The sequence below is a fragment of the Physeter macrocephalus genome, unplaced genomic scaffold (assembly GCF_002837175.3).
Source record: "Physeter macrocephalus isolate SW-GA unplaced genomic scaffold, ASM283717v5 random_669, whole genome shotgun sequence".
Lineage (NCBI taxonomy): Eukaryota > Metazoa > Chordata > Mammalia > Artiodactyla > Physeteridae > Physeter > Physeter macrocephalus.
The window spans coordinates 19,751-33,114 of record NW_021145931.1 but is presented as its reverse complement, the minus strand read 5'-3'; the positions used below and the strand labels follow the sequence as shown (position 1 = coordinate 33,114).

The window sequence follows — 13,364 nt, the reverse complement described above, 5'->3', positions numbered from 1 at the left end:
GGGTGGGGGTGGGGGGTGGGGGGGTGGAACTTAGGCAGGGGCGGGGTTTAGGGTGAGGCGGGACCTAGGTGGGTGGCGGGGTGACATTTGAATGTAGGGCGGGGCCTCTGCTTAGGACCTGCACAGAAGGGGAGAGGCAGCACGTGGAAAGGAGGGCCTCTGGAGTGTGGGGTTCCGGAGTTTGGCGGTAGGGCCCTGTGTGAGGGTGTGTGGGTGGGGTTCAGGCCCAGCGCAGTTGGAGTGCGCATATGTCTCTGAGTGTAGAGATGGGGCCCTGGGTTGGGGGTGTAGGGGCGGGGCTTGGACTTTGTGCAGCAGGAGGGAGGCTCCGAGGGCAGAGCATTAGGCCCGGGAGCCCGTGATGCCTAAGTGGACAGGGAAAGCACTGGCCACGTTCCCTTCCTGTCCTTTGCACCCCTCCCCCATCATCTCCCCCAGGGTCTCCCCCATTGCTGCTGGACCCCTAACTGTGGGTGGGTCCCACTGGCTATAGGAATTCCTCCCCTCCCCCAGCTGCCCCTCAGGGATGCTGGTCCCAGAGGTCCGGCCTTTACTTTTGTTCCCCCTTTCCTCCCTCCCACTCCCTCAGGACCCGTGGCTGGAGGGGGCCTCGGTGGGCAGAGGATCAGGCCCCAGATCTCAGCAGGCTCCTGGGGGCCCAAGTGGGCAGGGGAAGTGTGGCCACGCTCCCTTTTGATCCTCTGCCCTCCCAGTGGTCCCCCAATTTCCCCCTTTGGGCGTGGGACCCCTTCCCCTCCCCCAGCCACCCCTCAGGGGCGCCAGTCCCATCCCACCTCCACTTCTCCCCCCGCTTCACTCCCCTCACGCCCCACATACTACCCGGTCACTGGGGGTTCCTCCTGTCCTCTTAGGTGTCTATGGTCCCCCACCGGTGCCTGGTAGGTGCCCTAGTTGTGAGGAGATGTGAATTCTGCATCCTCCTAGTATGCCATCTTGACTCCACCCCCCGCTTTTGATATTTTTGACAAAATTCCCAAATATCATATTTTTAAAAAAAATTTTTGGCCATGCCACACGGTCTGTGGGATCTTAGTTCCCCAACCAGGGACTGAACCTGTGCCCCCTGCAGTGGAAGTGCAGAGTCTTAACCAGTGGACCACCAGGGAAGTCCCCCAAATATCCAATTCTAACTGAAGTTCTTTTGACCTCCAGCTAACTATGATGCTTCAGAGGACCCCTGAAGTACCTCAGAGAGATATATTAAATTAACTAGGATTATTTGGTATGTTAAATTACATGGGAAGCATTGTCAAATGAGTGATAAGCTTTCTCAGGTTATACTGTAGGGATAAATGTTATTATTATCAATATAGGCACTCTAGAAATTATATGAAATTTCTAAAATTTGGATATGTTCTGGTATATAATGTTATCTGTCATAATTCTAAGTATTATCTTAAAATGTTGTATGTCACAGCAGTAACCAACATTCTTTGTCAATTACATTGTAATCAGGTGTTAATCACGCCTTTTTAAGTCTTTTGTCATTTACAGACAGTTATTGTTACACTCTGATGTTTTGCAAAAGTGCTTCATCTTCAAGAAGATTCTTAGGAAGGATGTTTTGATAAGTATAGGTCTCTGATAAATTTCTGATCATACCACTGAACTGGTTAAGAAATTAAAGAATCTTAATGAAAACCTGATGGCTTCATAAAACTGTTAACAAAAAGGATTAGCTATTGAGTGAACTAATGAATATGGTTATAATTTTTATGGTTTTTGTCTAAAATGTTACTGGCTTTAATCTGTGTTTTCCAGATATAAAGAAACCCTTCCGCTCAAGCTAATTATAACTAACAGCAATTTGGTAAATTATACCTTTGGAAGTAAAACAGGAACATTTGTCTTTTTTTTTCTACCTGATCCCTCCAAAAATTAGAAATTCTTAAGTTCCCAGCAGCTTTATCAAGTAAATAAAGAAGGCCACCACCTAAAAGGTACAGGAACCTCAAGGTATTTTGGGGACCTTGAAAAGGGTGGAATTCACTCAAATCTGTAGATAATTCAGGTGAAATCTGTGACAGGCCCATGGCATGGCTTTCCTGCCTTTAAGAGACCTTTCAAAAGTTCAGTTGAGATTCCTTATGAAAAGCTCCAGCTGAGCCAACTTAAAAGAGCCTAAGTAATCAATTAATCAGACTTATTTTGCAAACAAATTAGTCTTAATTTGGCTATATTTGCTAAAAATGAGGGTAATTTTAGAGAAAAATTATGTTTCAGTGGATACTAAAATCAAGTTTTGTTAATTGAGGTCTGTATTTACTGCCTGAGACTCACCTCCCAGATAGCTACTTATTGTTACATTACATAATTGTAAATTTTAAATGAATTGCTAAAAAGACACTCTAAGTTTGTTTCTGAAGCTTATCATAACAATGTATCTTTAGAAGAAGATCAGATGCCCCATGTCAAGGTCCTATCAAAATTGAATGTTATTGTGTTAGCCATATGTTTGCCCTGATGTTCAGGAGGAAAAGAAAATTATCTAGTGAAGTTATCACACAGTGTAACTAATCATGACATGTATCACTGCTTGCTTTAAGTCTACTGCTATAAGCACATGTACAATGTTTGTGTTACAATTTGGTATAATGGATAAATGTATATATAACCTACAAAATGTTTCCCCATTAACATACCTCTGAGCCTGTTCACAATATTGATTAACTTCCCCCAATGTGGATAACTAGAAGAATATCTATATATTTACAAAAAGGAGGCTTAGCACAAAGGAATATGATGAATCCAGGGCAGGCAGCAACCACCCTGGTATCAAGGGACAAATATTTTTGTCTATTGAAAGACTTTCAATCAAGAGGGGAAATGATGAAAAAAAATCTTCATATTGAGATATGGGGAAGTCATGCTGGCTTATACATGGTTTAACTTAAACTTTACTGACCAGAATGGCCTGTTTTGTGGCCTATAGAACATGCATTGTACATCTGCTTTGGCCATTGAGGAGAGGAATGCTTTCAGAAATCAAACATAGAGGGGAATTCCCCAGTGGTCCAGTGGTTAGGACTTGGTGCTTTCACCTTTCACTGCAGTGGGCCTGAGGTTCAATCCCTGGTCAGAGAACTAAGATCCTGCAAGGTGCATGGTGTGGCCAAAAAAAAAAAAAATAGAAAGAAAGAAATCAAACAGAGAGGACGTCATCATCACTCACATAGAGGCTTTAACAAAATTTACCCAGCAAGCCTTAACAACAGTAATCAGGCTGTCAGTCTAATGAACTCGGAAGTTTCTAGGAAGAAAAAGCGGTCCTACAAAACTGCATGGCCCTTGATATTTTAACAGCCTCTCAAGGAGGAACCTATGCTATAATATATACCAAATGCTGTTTTTAATACCTGATGAGTCTTCTAATATAACTCACCTTATGATGCACATGAAAAATCAAATCTCCTCTCTGAATGATCCCCTTCCCAGTTTAGGGAAAATATTAGAAAAATGGTTTGGTTTAGGGGGCTCTTGGCTCAAGTCTGTGCTAATGATGTTGCAAAGTTGTTGTTAACTGTCTCTCCCACTGTGTCTCTTCTACACCTGCTAGAATAATGCTATTCAAGCAAGGTTCAGATACTACTTTGGTGGACCCCAAAACTTACCTAGCTCTAGCAGCAAGAGAGTTTCACTCCTCTAACTAGGGAGACTAAAACATCCATTCTCAGCAGGAAGCAATTACAGAAGACTTACCTTCAGTCCAGTACCCCTCAGGATTGAAGAATGAAATATCTCAAGGGGGGATTTTGTAAGCAGATTGGGTAGAGGGTCCCCAGAGAAAGAGATCCAGGCATGGCTTTCTTGACAAAGAGAAGCCACTTTTGGCCTCGGTCATTTTGTGATCTAAGCCTGGCCACAGTGCTTGTCCTCGAACAGATCTCAGTAATTAATAATCTTAAGGGAACAAAAGAAGCAGGAACAAATGACTGTTACCAGGCAAGAGAAGTAACAATAGCAAAGATAGCAAATCAGCTGTAAAGACTCCCAGTTCTATTTCAGTGGTAAAGATGAGCCTGAAGCACTCAATCACCAGATCAACCAGAACCTAAAGGATGATGATGTTGACCTTTTCTGACTCTTGTGACTTCAATCAACTAAAGCTTGGACTCTGTCGACCTTTGCCCAATTCTATGCTGAATTCTCCTCTGCTCAAGCCCCTACATAAATATGCATGTACCTTTAGCTTAAGCGGAGACACTTCTTTGGGAAAGATCCCCAGTGTGCCCCTTACTTGCTGCAAGTAATAAATCCTTCCTTTTCCTGATGTTTGGCTTGGTTGTGTCTTTTGGCTTAACACCCACCAAGAGGTGAACCCAGTTTTTGGGTAATAGTGTTAGTTATTTGGATAACATCTACAGTGTTTTATATCATATAAGACAATATTGATGTAGGTACTGACAAGAAGATTCATCTTGTAAACAGACAACATAAACTTACAGTATCAATAAGTACAGTATAGTACTGTAAATTTTTTTCTACTTTATGATTTTCTTAATAAAATTTTCTCTTCTATAGCTTACTTCATTATAAGAATAGAGTATACATTACATATAGCATACAAAATATATACTAATGGACTGTTCATGTCATCAGTAAGGCTTCCAGTCAACAGTAGGCTTTTAGCAGTATGTTTCAGGGGAGTGAAAAGTTATATGCAGATTTTTGACCGTGTGGGGTAGGCACCCCAAGCCCCCACCTTGTTCAAGGGTCAACTATATTTTCATTTAATAAAAAATTTTTTTAGCACCTACAATATATAAAGCAACTCTCCAGGTACTATAAGGGTAATAAAGATGAAACTGATCCAGACCATCTCTTCAGAAGCCAATGGTGGTCGACAGATGAATGGATAAAGAAGGTGTGGCACATATATATGGAATATTACTCAGCCATAAAAAGAAATGAAATTGAGTTATCTGTAATGAGGTGGATGGATCTAGAGTCTGTCATACAGAGTGAAGTAAGTCAGAAAGAGAAAAACAAATACCATATGCTAACATATATATATATGGAATCTAAAAAAAAAAAATGGTCATGAAGAACCTAGGGGCAAGATGGGAATAAAGACACAGACCTACTAGAGAATGGACTTGAGGATAAGGAGGGTGGGAGGGAGGGAGACGCAAGAGGGAGGAGATATGGGGACATATGTATACGTATAACTGACTCACTTTGTTATAAAGCAGAAACTAACACAACATTGTAAAGCAATTATACTCCAATAAAGATGGTAAAAAAAAAAAAAAAAGAAGAAGAAGCCAGTGGTGGGACTTCCCTGGTGGGACTTCCCTGGTGGTCCAGTGGTTAAGACTCTGCACTCCCAATGCAGGGGGTGCAGGTTCGATCCCTGGTTGAGGAACTGAGATCCCGCATGCCACACAGCGGGGCCAAAAAAAAAGAGAGAAGCTGATGGCCTTGCAGGGGAGGCGGAGCACACTCGTAAATAACTACAATGCCAGGTAAAATTATGATCTGCCAGTAATGTGCTGTTGTGTTATTTATAGTTCTTTCCAAATTAGTTTATTTTTCTTTCAAAACTGGTAGTCTATAGTTAAGCGAATTATCCAGTATATTAGAACTCCCTGTTCCCTAACTATTCTGGATAAATGAAAGGTTACATTCCTCGATATCAGTGACATCAGGTATTACTAGCAGCCATCAGCATTGTCTGAGAGTCATTCTTCTCATTCAATGACAGGCCTGTACCATTCCAGCAAGGTCTTATTGACAGCACCACATCACCTTCTTTGGACATACAATTCACCTGAACTGGATGGGCGAGGAGGATGGATCAGATAATGTGGGAACTTGAACTGTGGTGAGGAGGCTGACGGCATGCCTTCAGGAAGTTGGATACTTGTGTGGGTGGCAACACAAAAGTAGATGGGCCGTGTTATCAAGTGACAACCAGAAATGGGGTCAGTATAGGCACACAGATTGTCCCTGGCTATACAGAATGGGTCTGTCTGAACAGACAGTGGATCTGTGGGGGAGAAGGCTGTAGGGGCAGGAAGAGGACCTGTCTGTCCACTCCACAGATGTGACCACTATGTGATGGTGTGACTTGACTCTTTTATTCTGATTTGGGTTCTATTTTTATCTCCATTTTAAAAGCAAAAAAAAAAAAATTAATGTATTAATTTATATAACCACCATCGAAAGATCATTAAGGAAATATGTCCTTCATATATTAGGAACAGTGCTGTCAGAGAAGGTTGGACTAAAGCCTTTGAATCAAGAATCCAGAATTCAATGCTGTTACCATTGACATAGAGCACAGCCACAAATTAGCATCAAAATATATATCTTACACATTTCCTTATTTACATCTTTTGCCTTAAGAATTTGATGATAAAAATACTTTTTAGAGGTGGACACGGTTCCCTTAAAATTAAATGTTGTAAATCATTAATTTAAACAAAGTTGATCTGTGAGTTAATACGGGAGCTGGTAATGTTAACCTCAATCATCAGATCAATGTTAATGGTAATGTTAACCTCTCAAGCCCCAGGACTGGGATCATGACTCTGACTCTAAGGGAAACGATGTGGACACAGAGGGATCTGTTTTGTCCCTCGGGTCCTCGAAACCTCGGCTGATCCAAGGACCCCTCCACAAAGAGCAAGGCGGCACACGCCCAGGGGCCCAGGGAATCTCTCCTTCTACCCACTTGGTGCATTTTGGGGAGGCAACAGTAGGGGTACCCAACCTAGGGTCACCACCTAGAGCTTTGGTATCTGTTGTTTTTATGGGAGCTCAGCCTCTTGCGTAAAATATTTAATTACAGAGCTTATTCATTGGGTTTGTGGCCTTTACACCTACTGGAGACCACGCCTACTGCCCAGAGTAAGTAAGTTATTTGTGGGAGGCAGCACACATAGCACTTGAAACAGCTCATGCCTCTGTGCCTTGTAGCTGAAGTGAAATTATTTATGGTATCCAGATTTGTGCCGTCTCCAGTATTAACTCACACTTTTGGCTGATTTATTATTTGGCCAGATAGCATTTGCTCTTAGGTCTTGGCAAGAGGCCCCTCCCTGGGGCCCACTCTTCAGAGAGCCTTACTCTTGCTCTCTTCTTGTCATTCCTCTTCACTGGGTGAGGAATCCACAGGCCAAGTGATTTATTCACTCAGAGCCTTGCCCTGCTTTTAGGTCCAGAATTCCCTGCCAAGTCCCTGCTTCCAGGACTGGTATGAACCTCTTTTCCTGATCTACCCTTCCAAAGGGAGGCCGTGCCATTGGTGTGGTACCACAGGCCCAAAGCGGTGGCTGTGAGGGGGTGCCGATGTGGCAGAAGCTTGAACGTATGTGGGGTGGGATCATCGTCATGTGTATATAAGGCCCTTTATGATATGGGTCAGGCCTGCGGGTGGGAAATGACATCAGGCCAGAACTGCTTTCCTGGAACCACCACATTCTGGTGTGGAGCTCTGAGGAGTTTTGCATCAATCAAACTGATTTTATAGGTCATTATAAACATATATCTATCAAGGTAGGAAAGGCTAACTGGCCTGTCAAGGCTAAATTGTTAGCTTCAGCTATAATTTTTTTATATTTAGACACATGATATGTGGGCCTCCATTTTTCCTGTTCCCCACATCCCACAAATATGGCACTAGGCCTGCTCTTGGAATAGGCTCAATTCTGAGTTCATTTAAAATTTTAATATAAAGGATCTGGTAAGAGACGGGTGAAGTGTGGGTAGTGGGTAGGCGGCTTTCCACCAGGTCAAATGTGACATTGCTACAACTGCCCACATTTCCTGGCCTGCTCCCTGGCCTGGCAGAAGAAACCTTATGTGCATGTGTGTTTAACATCCACTGAGAGCCAGAAAAGTATGACTTGGCTGTTTTCAAAGAATTCAAGCCCCACACTGTGCTCTGGTTGTGACAGCTGCCGTTCCCCTGCCAAGCAACACTTCCCAGCTGACTTCCTTAAGCTGTCTGGAGTTAAGAGCTGGGCACTTTGAAGGCCTCTTCCAGGCCAAAAAAAATGAACTAGAAAGGGAATTGGGGCAGGCTTCCTTGATTGAACACCACTTCACTTCAGCAAACCCCTAAGCCTTGCTATCTGTTTTGTCAGCTGTAAAATGAGCAGACTATTTCAGCCCTGCCTCAGAGGGCACCAAGCGGCGGGTTTAATTAATGATGATTGTGATGGGCTTTGTCATGTAAAGTCATATATAAATGAAAAGGAGCATTGGAGCTATTTTATCCAAAATCTGGAGTGCATCCTGCTTTCCAATGCCATCGATAAGACTTTACGTCCTGATCACAGACCGCTGCAGACTTCAGGGGTGCAGAAAAACACAGCTGGGCTCGCCTTACCTGAACAGAAAGCAGGGTTTGGTCATGGAAGTGGAGCATAGAGCAAGCAATCAGTGCATGGTTCAGATTTCTGATGGCAGGCAGCACTGAGATCCACTGGGTCCAGCTGGCGGCAGATGATGGACTGGTTTCTGCAATCAAAGTACAAAGAACAGGTGTACCCATTTATTCCTGGGACTGTTCTGGAAAGATCCTTGAGATTGAAAGTGTCACGTTGAGGGGAGAGCTCTTTCCAAAGATCTCCCCTGCCCTTCTCTCTGTTGCGCCTGCCTCGGTTTGCTGGCTGACAGCTTACACCAGAGGTGTTTTCTTCAAGGACAGTGTTTACTGAGAACAGGCCACAAGGATCAATCCTGTCTAGGATCCATTTCTTCCTTTAGTCTTGTGTCTTATCCATAAGGGTCACAACCCACATTTCACTTAAAGACATGGGTACATGATTAACCAGAAGTTGTACTGGTCCTGCTGAGAATCACACCTGAGAATTGTTGATTACTTTGGCTAACAGGGGATTTCTGTCTCCCTGACATGATTCAGCTAACAGCAGCAAATCGTAACTTTTATATACTTAGTAGACATGATCATTCCTTCCCTTCATCTCCTAGAGCTAGGATGTACTGGGATAAGACACCATATTCAGCGTTCTAACTATTTTGTACAGCCTCTTGTTAAGCATTAGATGACCTTGAGATCCTTGAGAAACCCAAGAGGGTGGTAATCATTTTTGCATTGCCCTTGACATCAGTGCCTTCCTTATAGGAGACAAAAACAAAAAACAAAAACAAAACCCCAACAACTTGTTCAGATGCATTGAAAATGAAAACTCCTCATGAGATAAAAAATGATAGGAACTCCCACTGTCCATTAGGGAGCTTCGTTTTCAATTTTTTACAAAAATTTCTTGTTGGACGATCTAAGTATTTTATATTGGTTAAGGTCTTCAGCTTCAGCCAGACTTGGGCTTATATGCTTGTTCTGCAAATTACCATTCGTGGGACCTTAACTAGCATGGTGCCTTAGTTTCTTCATCTGTAAAGTGGGGAAAATAATACTATCTATCCCAGTGGTTCCCAACCTTTTTGGCACCAGGGACCGGTTTCGTGGAAGACAATTTTTCCACAGAGTGGTGTGTGGAGTGGAGGGCGGGGGGAAGGTTTCGGGATGATTCAACCACATTCCATTTATTGTGTACTTTATTTCTATTATTATTATTACATTGTAACATATAATGAAATAATTATACAACCCACCATAATGCAGAATCAGTGGGAACCCTCAGCGTGTTTTCACTTGCCACTCCCAGATAGGGTTTTGATATGCGTCTGCAAGCAGTTGATTTATCATGGTCTCTGCGCAGTCAAACCCTCTGCTAATGATAATCTGTATTTGCAGCCACTCCTCAGCGCTAGCATCACCTCCGCTTCAGCTCCATCTCAGATCATCAGGCATTAGATTCTCATAAGGAACACGCAGCCTAGATCTCTCGCATGCGCAGTTCACAGTAGGGTTTGCGCTGCTTTGAGAATCTAATGCCGCTGCTGATCTGACAGGCGGCGGAGCTCAGGCGGTAATGCGAGTGATGGCGGAGCGGCTGTAAATACAGACGAAGCTTCACTCACTCGCCCACCGCTCACCTCCAGCTGTGAGGCCCGGTTCCTAACAGGGTTGGGGACCCCTAATCTATCTCATAGAGATGTTATAAAGATTAAATGTGATAATCTATGCAAAGTGCTTAGCACAGTGCCTGGCACAAAATCAGTGCTCAGATAATACCATCCTCCTCATCATCATCATTGTTAGAGATTATAGGGGAAGGAGTCTTGGTTGCTCTCAGAGCCTAAGAGTACAGCCTTCAGATTTAGTAACCTGCCCCATGGTTCCATTAATGTTACCTTATTAATCTGAAGCAGGAACCCATGTAAGTCAGAACCTCCAGATTTTCTGCTTCTAGTCTCTGATTTCAGGTTTTATTCTTTGGATACCTCGAGAAGTATGAATAAGATAGTTTTCATTCAGACATAATTTGAAGGCTGTTTAAAAAGGCACTTCGCAAATTAACTACTTGTACATACGCCTAAGTAATTCTGTTGGTTGTAAAATGTATTGTTAGGCAATGTAGATCCTTGTAAACAGGCTCATTTCCAATGTACTTGGTGGGTCTTTAGTTTAAACTGGTTTCTCCCCTTAATGTGTGGTCCCTAGATTTGATTATTATACATGAAAAAAAAAAGTTTTTGTTGCAGACATTCATCATCAATGAAGTTCATGATGAAGGCCTTTTCACCTAACAAACTATGCTTAGGTATTGTTCAGTGTTTCAGGGAGAAGGCAGAGCTACAGTGAGGCAGCCTGAACAGGAGGACTTAGAGCCACTGGCTGCCTTGACAACAGTCTGGAGGGAGTAGGCACCTTAGGGGGTCTTAGTTCAGTCTGTGCCTCCTTTTTAAAGAGCTTCTGTGCATCCACTTCCACAGGGGTGGGCCCCAGGAGTCACTACCACTCCAAGTGCCTACAGCTGATTGGAGGAGACACTCCTGACCCAAGCTGAGATTCTGTCTGCAGGACGTCTGGAATGTGGACACAGCCCTTCTGGTCAGTCACTATTGGCCCCAGATCTAGGACAGCATACAATAACGGGCTGGCATGGCCATTTTCACGATGTACTCTGGGAGGCAGCAAAAACTGGAATGTAGCAAAAGATGACTAAAAACGTCAGGGAGAAGTAGAGTTGAGAAACCAGGTCGCCCCTGGGAGAAAAGGGGAGGTGGCAAGAGAATAGCTGTCTGTGTTCCCATGGGCCTCTCAGGGCTTTGTTCTAACCCCCTTGAGGCCCAGCTGCCCTTCCGGCTCTGGCACATGTCCAGTCCACTCTCTGTTTTAGCTCAGGCAAGCTTGAACTGTATCTGTTACGTGAAACCCAAGGAGCCTTGGCTGAGTAAGTGGGCTGGCACAGAGAGAGAGGCCACACCAGGCGGGGTCCACATGTGGATGCCCACCCAGGGGGATCCCATCAAACTGGCCTGCCAAAATCAGACATGCATACAAGTAATTTTTGCTGATGATAAAACTGAATAGAACAGATTCATAGTTATTCCAAAACAGTGTTCTCTCCTAGTCACTTCCTGAAATGCTTTTTTGTGTAGTAGGAAGCAGCTGGCATTATAGATGGCACACCCAGAATTGTGTCTAACCCTGAATATTTTTAAAGGTGTACGTGTACCTACAGCTGTCATTGGTCATGAGTGTTGCAGGAAACAAAGCAAAACACAACGCGATAGGCACTGGTCTCTTCTAAGGAGCTATCAGTCCCCATCACTGTGCCACTTGACACTCATCTATAGCTTTGGCCCTCCCCCAGATTCAGGTCCCAATCCTGTCTCTAGCTGAAGGCTTTAAGGAGCCCTATTTCAGTAGTTCAGGGGACAAAGTTAGGATATCCTGTGACTTGTCCTGCTCTGATCAAATGCCCTGGTTCTGGCCTCTGGGCTTTTGCCTTCAACCAGGCATCGAGTCCCTGTTCTAATTCCCTGTTGTAGAGCCTGAGTCCTTGATTCCTCAGGCTTTAGCTCCTGCCTCCATAACCTGATCAGGACCCTGGTCTCTTCAAAATCAGGACTCTAACTTGCTTACGTCTATTTTCTCCAGGTAACGCCCCTGAAAGGCAGACCAAGCTGGGAGCTTGCTAACTGCCACTTGTCCTGTCTGTCCCACACTGCCAGTCTGGGTCACTCCCACTGTTTCTCCCATTCCCCCACCCCCACTTTCACCACTGCCAATAATCTTATTTGCTCCACGTATGGGACACCTACCTTTTGCTACCTTCTAGGTCTTTCTAACACTGAATCTCTCTCAATCATCATGTCACCTGTTACTACTCTCAGGACCCATGTGGCCCTGCAGGTCTGCCTGCCTGGCAGACCTCCTCCACTGACTTCAGCTGGGCGCCATTCACAAAGCCTTGCACACAGCAAGGTGACAGGGAGGCGGGGTGGCATTGTGGAATAAGCATGGCATGAACATGGGCATCCCGAGCAGACCTGGGTTCAAATCCTTGCTCCTCCACTTGCACCTGTTCCTTAATGCCTGTAGGACTCAAAGGTATTGTTGAAAGAATATATTATGAGATAATGTGCCTGTCAAAATATAGTAGTTATTTAATAAAATACCAAATTTAGCTTTTTTTTTTTTTCGGGCGGGGGCTGCACCGCACAGCATGTGGGATCTTAGTTCCCCGACCAGGCATCAAACCTGCATCCCCTGCATTTGAGGCGTGCAGTCTTCACCACTGAACTGCCAGGAAAGTCCCCACCAAATTTAGCATTTAATAAAACACATCTGTCTTTCTTTCTTGAACTTATATTTCTAACAGCTTTATTGAGATATCCATATATCATTCAACCCACTGATTTAAAGGGTACAATTCAATGGTTTTTAGTATATTCACTGGACTTAGATTTCTTAAAATGTAATTATAGCATAAGGGATATGAGGATTAATAACAGTTAAAAAGATGTAGGATTTTAGTCAGCTATAATTTTATATAAATCAAGAGTGTGATGCCATTGCATTGCCAAAAAAGCTTATGCGATTTTGGGCTGTACAGATACACATGTGATGATAAGAACAAGATGGATAGTGGTTCCCTGTTATTCTGAGCTGGACATGTGTTCAGTCCCTGGGCCTAGTTTAAGAGGGATATGGGCAAATTGGAGCATGTCCAGAGAAACATGAAAAGGGTGAAGAGAAACAGCAAATACTGTTTGTAGGAGCCTATGATATTCACCCTGGAGAAGTAAACCCAAAGAGGAAATGAAACCCCATCCTCAATTAGCTCTGGGTTGTCATTTGGAAAATGAATGACATGTATTTTCTATGTTCTTTCGCTAGGCCAGAACCTCAATAAGTGAATATAAGTTAAAAGCAAGCAGATTTTTTCTTTTTAACATATTTATCGGAGTATAATTGCTTTACAATGTTGTGTTAGTTTCTGCTGTATAACAAAGTGAAT

General features: G+C 43.6%; 1 pseudogene; it reads right to left on the bottom strand.

Moving 5' to 3' along the window:
* LOC114485161 (glycine cleavage system H protein, mitochondrial-like) overlaps positions 1–13,364 on the bottom strand; it is a 37,193-nt pseudogene that overhangs the window by 4,089 nt on the left and 19,740 nt on the right.